This window comes from Cavia porcellus, unplaced genomic scaffold (genome assembly GCF_034190915.1).
Source record: "Cavia porcellus strain 051 isolate PalLab524CR breed Dunkin Hartley unplaced genomic scaffold, mCavPor4.1 scaffold_23, whole genome shotgun sequence".
Classification (NCBI taxonomy): Eukaryota; Metazoa; Chordata; class Mammalia; order Rodentia; family Caviidae; genus Cavia; species Cavia porcellus.
Genome location: NW_026947506.1, coordinates 23,466,485 through 23,473,747, shown reverse-complemented (window position 1 = coordinate 23,473,747; position 7,263 = coordinate 23,466,485). Strand labels below are relative to the sequence as shown.

Here is a 7,263-nt window from a genome sequence, read left to right as displayed (position 1 = left end):
CACACACACACCCCTCCTGCTATATTCAGGTTCAGTATTATGTCCTTACATAAAACATCTGTTACTTCATGAACTTGCCTCTGTTTACAGAGTATTTTATTGTTTTTCACAGGGAAAATGTTTGTAGTGTTCTTAACAGGATTCTAATTTTATTTTATTTTTACATGAGCTATTTCTGAGAGAGAAAAAGGCAAATCTGTATGCTCCTAGGAGAGGAGCTCTGCTGACTGACACTATTATTTTACATATTGAAATAGAATGCTTTCTCTGTAAATCATGGAGCACCGAGAACTTGGGAAATATTCCTTCTCTGTAAGTGAACTCAAGTATCCTTCCCAGGTCTTTACAGTCCTATCCTAAGTAGCAAACATAAAATATTTTTAAAAATCATGCATTCTCATTTTTACCCACTTTAAGTGCAGTGTCACTAAATGTTATACATATGAGATTCATGAAAAGCAATGAACATTCCTTGAAATAGGGATAAAGTTGGAATTTCATGATTTTTTGGGGGGAGGGGTACCAGTAAATTGGGGAAATAATAGAATGAGGATTCTACAGACCAGAAAAGTGGAGAGAAGGTTGTTTGAAAGAGGAGAGTTGAAGCCCGAGCTGGGTTTGCATGACAAGCTGGATAAAATGTGCAAAATTGGGAGCTAATGAAAGCCATACGACCAGATATGTTGTTTTCTATGCGGGATTTAACATGCATAAAATAAACTTCTCACTGTGCCCACAAGCAAGACCCCTAGGCGCTGGCCTCCTAACGTGGGGTGAGTCAGGTAGGAGAGAGCAAGCCTTGCTGGGGAAGAAGGTCTCTCTTGGCTTAGTTACAGAGAAGGCGTGGGTGCTGGCTGTGTGTGGGGGAGGAGGAGAGGAGTATTCTAAGAACTGCATATGCAGTGCTGAAGTAGGAAATAAAGTCATTCGGTTGTAGGTTGTAGAGGAAGACAGGGAATGTGAGTGGCAAAGACAGAAATAGGATCAGTGACCGTGAACTCCCAGCCTGCATGGCAGTGTACAGTTGCTTGAACTTAAACTTCTATAAGAAAGGAACGTCCTTCTTATTTTTTAATGAGAGCTAGTGTAGGGCAATGACCTTTAAGAAATCTACTCACCCCTTGCCTCAGGTATGAGCCCTAGTGCCAAACAGTCGTGCCATGCCCCACATCATGGGGTGGAGGGCACAAAACAAACCTGACCAGACCTCAGTGTTCCTACTTCCTTGCATGGAAACTCGGGTCTCAGTGTTCCCATCTCTAAAATGGGATCCATAGAGCAGGACTCAGAGGATGATCCCTGATGTTATTCAGGAGGTTTGTGGTTCATCTGTGTCCGAGAAATGTGCAGCTCCTGACTCCAGGGTCCACTCCACACTTGCCACTCTCAGACCACCGCAGGGCGACAAACAGATGCCCCTGAAGTGCACACCTGCCTTGATGTCATGCTCCACCTGGACCCCTAGCCCAGGGACCCCACAGTGGGACAGCCTCCTTGCTCCGTGGGATTCAAGGTGCTGGAGGCGGAGGAAGCAGGCAGGTTAAATCCGCAAGGTCCTGCACTGAGAGTGGGATTTGCCTTGCGGAACTCAAGGGGGGGCTCAGGGCGCAAGCTGGTCAGCCAGCTCCCGACAGGCACCTCTTTTCTCCTGCTCCGTTTAGTTTCTCTTTCACTTCCTGCCCCCTCCCCCAGGCGTCCCCAGCACCCAGGCCCTCGGCCCCGCTCCGCCGCCTGCTACTGTACCTTGAGCAGCACCTGCTGGCGACTCCCAGAGATCACGCCGGAACGCGCTGCCTGAGCCCAGCTCGGGGCGCCTTCAGGGAGCCAGCGCCAAGCCGTTCCAAGCGGCCGTCTCTATTTTTACCCTGAGCACCCGCAAGGGCAACTTCTTTTAAGAACAGCTCTTGATTTTTTCCCCTTTTGGCAGCTCGAGAATTCAGGGAGGAGAATAAGAAAGAAAGAAAGGAAGAAAGAAAGAAAGAAAGAAAGAAAGAAAGAAAGAAAGAAAGAAAGAAAGAAAGAAAGAAAGAAAAGAGAGAAAGACAGGGGGGGAAAAAGAAAATAATTACTGCTCAGTGACTACAGTTGGGGAATCTGTAAACTCAGCCCTCACCCCGAGACCTGCGCGGGGTCCCCAGGACGCGGGCCGCGGGGCGCGCGCGTGCACCCCGCCCCCTCCCCATCGCTGAGCCTGTTGTTGGGTCCCCCCCAGCTACTGCGCCCGCAGAGTGGCCCGCTGCCACCGCCCCATTCACCTAGCGGAGGCGGGCTGATTTACTGGTTATTTCACAAAGCTCCCAACTCCAAGCCACAGCATATTTGTATGGCTCCGTGCAGCCACTAGCGAGCAGCTTGCTGCGACAGGGAGCCGGGAGGGAAACTGGTACCTTATTTTACTGTAATTGCAAAAGGAAAGATGTGCCAGAGATTTATATTTAGAAGTTGTATGTTTCTACTTTTATGTAAATGGAGCAATTAGGGCCTGTCTTGCTGCCGCTAACTCCACTGTTAGTGCCTTGTTGGGGAGGTGGTGTTTTCAATCACAATTAGTGAGCTGGTCAAAAAACAAAGTTCGTTTGAGGATAAGAGCTCAATTGTGTGCATGGGGGAAGAGTCCAGACTTCGGGTGCTGGCCTGTGGCTTGCAGGGACACATACTTAGGAGCGCCACTAACCCTATAGTGTAGTGGTGTTTACCCTTGCAAGCAGCTGTTCTCATGCAAAGTTGGCATAGATCACGAAGCAAGAATGTTCACTTTTCTTCTCGAGCAAACCGTATGTCCTTCGGCTTTCGTCCAGGCTATTAATTGGTGTCTTTGCTTGCTGCTCCTGGAACAAGGAGACAGGCCTGGAAACGGGGACCATTTCTCATGGCTCTGTTATTTTAGCTGCTACTCACGGATTGTTGTTATTCAGTCAAAAATGCAAGCCAGGGGACATGGACACCCCAAGCAGGTGACAGGGAAGTTGTTCTCTGATTCAGCTAAATGATATGAGGTGGGGGGTTCAGAGGCATGCACACGGCTGCTGAGGAGCTAGGGTGTTTTAGTTCCTGCCTATGAAAAAAAAAAAAAAATCTGTTTCCAAAAAGGCATGATTTCTGCCTCATCCAGCCTGGGAAACTGAACACAAAACGTGACTATGAAGAGAAATCAAAAGGACTCGAGAGGTGTTCTCCACAGCTGAGTGTTATTCTGGGCTCCAGCGGGAGGACCCGGCCTCATGGGTGGCTCCCTGGAGAGGAGGCTGAGGATCCAGAAACCGTGGGCAGAATCTAGGATGATATTTGCTGCAGTAGATTGCGGGAGTCAGTGACTAAGGCTGTCATCAAATGGTTTAAATCAAACACGGGATTGGCAAATCCTGCCTGTTTCCTGGACGGATGCAGGCTGCACAGAGCCTGGACCCAATCTTAGGGAGAAAAATTGGGGACAAAGATGGATCATCATCTCACAGTGAAAATTAATGCAGGAAGCTGTTTTGCACTTAGGGTCAGCCAGTTCAAAACAGAGAGAGGAAGAGAAACACTGAAGCCCTCTAAAATTCGTTTAAAATGGGGTCAGAAATAGTTAATCCCAAATGCGATTCCTAGCCCCCACGTGCTTTTCCTCGGAGCCACCAGAATATCCCACAAGGGCTTTTGCTCTGTAGCAAAGCCTGTTTTCAGAGTATTTGGAAATGCTCTGTTCTCAGCGAGGGGACCCAGGTGCTAGAACTAAAACAATTGGGGAAAGAAAAAGAAGAAAAATATCCAGTTAAGTAAACGGTTGTTCTTCTTTCCAGAATAACTGTTCTCAGCTGGGGTGATTTTGCTCCCAAGGGGACATGGGGACAATGCTCAAAGGTATTCTGGGTTGCCACATCTGGGAGGGAGATGCTACAGGCATCCAGCAAGTAGGGTCTGGGAGGCCTGTTAAACATCCTCCTATTTTGCTGGGCATCTCCACTACAGAGAAATTGGCCCAAATGTCCAGTCTTCTACTGTTTGAAAATCTTGGTTTAAAGTTGTAATGTTTTTCCTACTTGCTTTTGCATCAGGAGGATGGGAACCCAAGTTGTAAAAAAAAATAAAATACAACTAAGCAAAAGATGATTAATTTGATAATTCTGGCTTGTTGTGCCTATGTGCTGTTGATTTCTAGACAGATGCCGGAGTCCCTCATGGACAACATTACTGCCCCAGTCCATTTTCTACGATTCCCTAAATGGATTTCCTGTTGGCTTTGGGGTTTAACGCAAAGCAGAATTTTGGTGACCAGCAATGAAGATGAACTGGCCCATACCCAAGTTGTTAGGAAACCAGACTCATAAAAATTAGTAAGTGAGTGGAGAATTAAATTGTTCATTTTAACAATTCTGTATCAGATAAATCCACACCAGAGAATATTCCCGGAAGTAAAATTCACAAATGTGAGATTACCATACCTTTCTCCTATCAAAAAGCAGTATGATGGAGCCTGATTTTATTTGTTTAATACCTCAGAGGATTGACACGCAATCAATATTCAGAGATAACTCAGAGGGCTTGCTAAAGCCTAGTGCTTGTTCCAAGCAACTTTATATTCTCCAAACCGCCTTAGTATAAAGAATTGCCGGGGCCATTCAGGGAAGGCCTTGCCCTCTGGGTACTAAGCGCACATCATGGAAAATAGTAATGATCCACAAACACTGATGCTGCTGGTGAAACTCATGAAAGTACAGTCGCCTGGATCACAATAGCTTAGATATCAAATGTTGTTGTCCATACAAGGAGGAACAACTTCTCTGGTTCGTTGCTTAGCCTCTGAGTTTGATCATTCAGAAAAGAGGAGCCAGGACAGAGGTCATGCCAAAATGAAGACAGCCACCAGAGAAACGTTTTAGACAGAGCAATGCCATGTCATCTCCTCCAAGTATGAATTACAGGCATCTAAGGTAAGTGGTCATCTTAGAATGGAAGGCCTCAGTCAACTTCCAAATGATGCAGAAATGCCTGGATTTCTTCCCAAGATGTAACCATGTAGTTCATAAAATCATTGATTGAAAGAAGCATTTATAACTGCTATAGAGAACTATATGCTAAAGAAAAGATATACACTGAGGACAAATAAAAGCACCCTCAAAGTTCTTCTTTACCAACAACAATCTCTGTATTGTTTGTCACAGCTCAGTTCTGATCCAATCAGGAAACATCTACTACAACAAGTGATCTTGCTATTTCCCCAGAAGATTACTGAAAAAGACTTCCAAAGGAACCCATAACAGATTGTAATGATCATTTTTCTCACCTGGAGCCCCTGGTGTAATACGTTCCATGTTGCTGACTTGAGGACACAGAGGTTTAGCATGTAGATTCCATTGGGCTGATAAGAAATTAGAAACCTTGAGCCTATGGAGCTAATCATGGTGGTACACATCTGTAATTCCAACATTAGGGAGGCTGAGTCAGGAGAATCGCTGCAAATTCAAGAACAGCGTGGGCTACAAGGTGAGCTCAAAGCCAGCCTGAACTTCATAGTGAGATCTTGTCCTCAGACAAGAGACTGAAAGAGAGAAAGGGGGGTGGGAGAGAGAGAGAGCAGGAAAAAAAAAAAAAAACCTTGATTCTAATCCAGTTTTGCTTATCCACAACGATTCACCCACAACCTGTTCCCAAATTATAACCGTGCAGGGCAAAAGTCAACAAAAAAGCCTGGGACAGTCCTGTGTGTATTTTTTTTAATCAATGAATCACTGCTTCCCTTGTGTCCTGAGAAGAGTCCAAAGTTTCTGTCCCTCTGTGGTAGCCGCTCCCAGGCACAGGACAGGAGCGCTGCTGTCCACAGCCACTACACACACGGTGGCTGCTCACTGCCAGCTCATTCTGGCAGCAGCTCAGCCCAGTTAGCAAATAATTCCAGGTGCCTGACTCTAATTTTAGGAAGGTCAAGTTTACAAAGGTGAACAGCAAGCAGGACTCTATCAGTCTTAATCGGCTTGTAGAAGCAAGCTGTGCCTAAGCACAATATTCCTGCAGAACTGAACTGGGATCATCAGTCTTAAACTTTCAAAGCATAACTGATGGCCATTGCCCTTGTCATAAGACTAGCTGAGCTCTTCCTGAAAGATGAGATAAAATGATGAATGAAAGAAGACCCATCATTCTACAAGGGAAACACACACTCCAGAAAAACTCTCTACCAAAGGCCAAGGGTTAACTGGTGATCACTTCATGTAACAGGGACCAAAACCCAGTAATATACTTTTGACCAACTCCAACTGCATTTAGCTATGGAATGGGAATAATTACATTGGTGCTCCTTGTAGAAAAGAGTTTACCCAATAAGTTCCCCAACTTTCAAGGAGCTTTTGTTTTATTAGATGCTGTTAGCTTCATGTTAGTCACAGGAAAGAAAAAAAATGCCCACATCCACACGCACGACTAAATGTAGTCAGTTTGCTCAGCTGTTGCTGACGTCACTGCTGCCCACTAGGAGTGAGTTACTGTAATAACCCTGTTTTATTAATCATAGGCTGGAGGAAGCACAAAGTGGGTGACATCATTAGTCAAAGGACCAGCTAACTCATGCTCCAATTTACTCAGCTTTATTATAACATTTCTCAAGTGTCATATGAAAGTGATTACCATTTCACACTTTCCCCCTCTGAGCAATCATCCCTAACCTTCAATTCAAACTCCCAGAGAAAAGCTTAGTTTTTCAGATGGAGGCACGGAAGGGCTAAATCTCACTAAGGGTCCTTGTTTGCAGGATGACGATGTCCTCTTCAGGATGAATAGCTTCATCCTGGACTTAAGATGGGAGCAGTTTCTGGACCGTCAGCATCCCAAATGGCTCTGAGTTCACTCTGGTCCTGGTGGTGGCATCCCATCAGAGAAGAAAAGTAGGATGATGACCTGGATGGCATGTGCCATGCATGGTCTCGTGGTCACCAAGGGCACAGGCTATGCATACCTGGGCTCTAAAAGGCCAAAACATCATTTGAAAACTTAATATAAATTGTGTTGAATAGGAGAAGATCTTGCAGTTAGACCCTCTGGGTTCAAGTTCAAGATTCACCACTTTCAGAGTATAAGATGCTGAGCAAATGACTACCCACCAGCAACTCAGTTTTCCAGATTAGTAGATGGTGGTGATAATTTGCCTTCTTCCTGGGTAAGATTGTTGTGAGGGGTGAATGAATTGTTACCTTCAAGGCACGTAGAACATGCCTGGTACGTAATAAATGTTGCTCATTGGTATTCCTTCCTTTTCCTTGGGAAAGTTTTGCTGGTTGAACTGAACCT

General features: G+C 45.4%; 1 long non-coding RNA gene across 2 annotated transcripts in view; it reads left to right on the top strand.

Annotated features, from left to right (window-relative positions):
• LOC111756934 (uncharacterized) overlaps positions 1–7,263 on the top strand; it is a 133,873-nt gene that overhangs the window by 9,367 nt on the left and 117,243 nt on the right. The window lies entirely within an intron of this gene.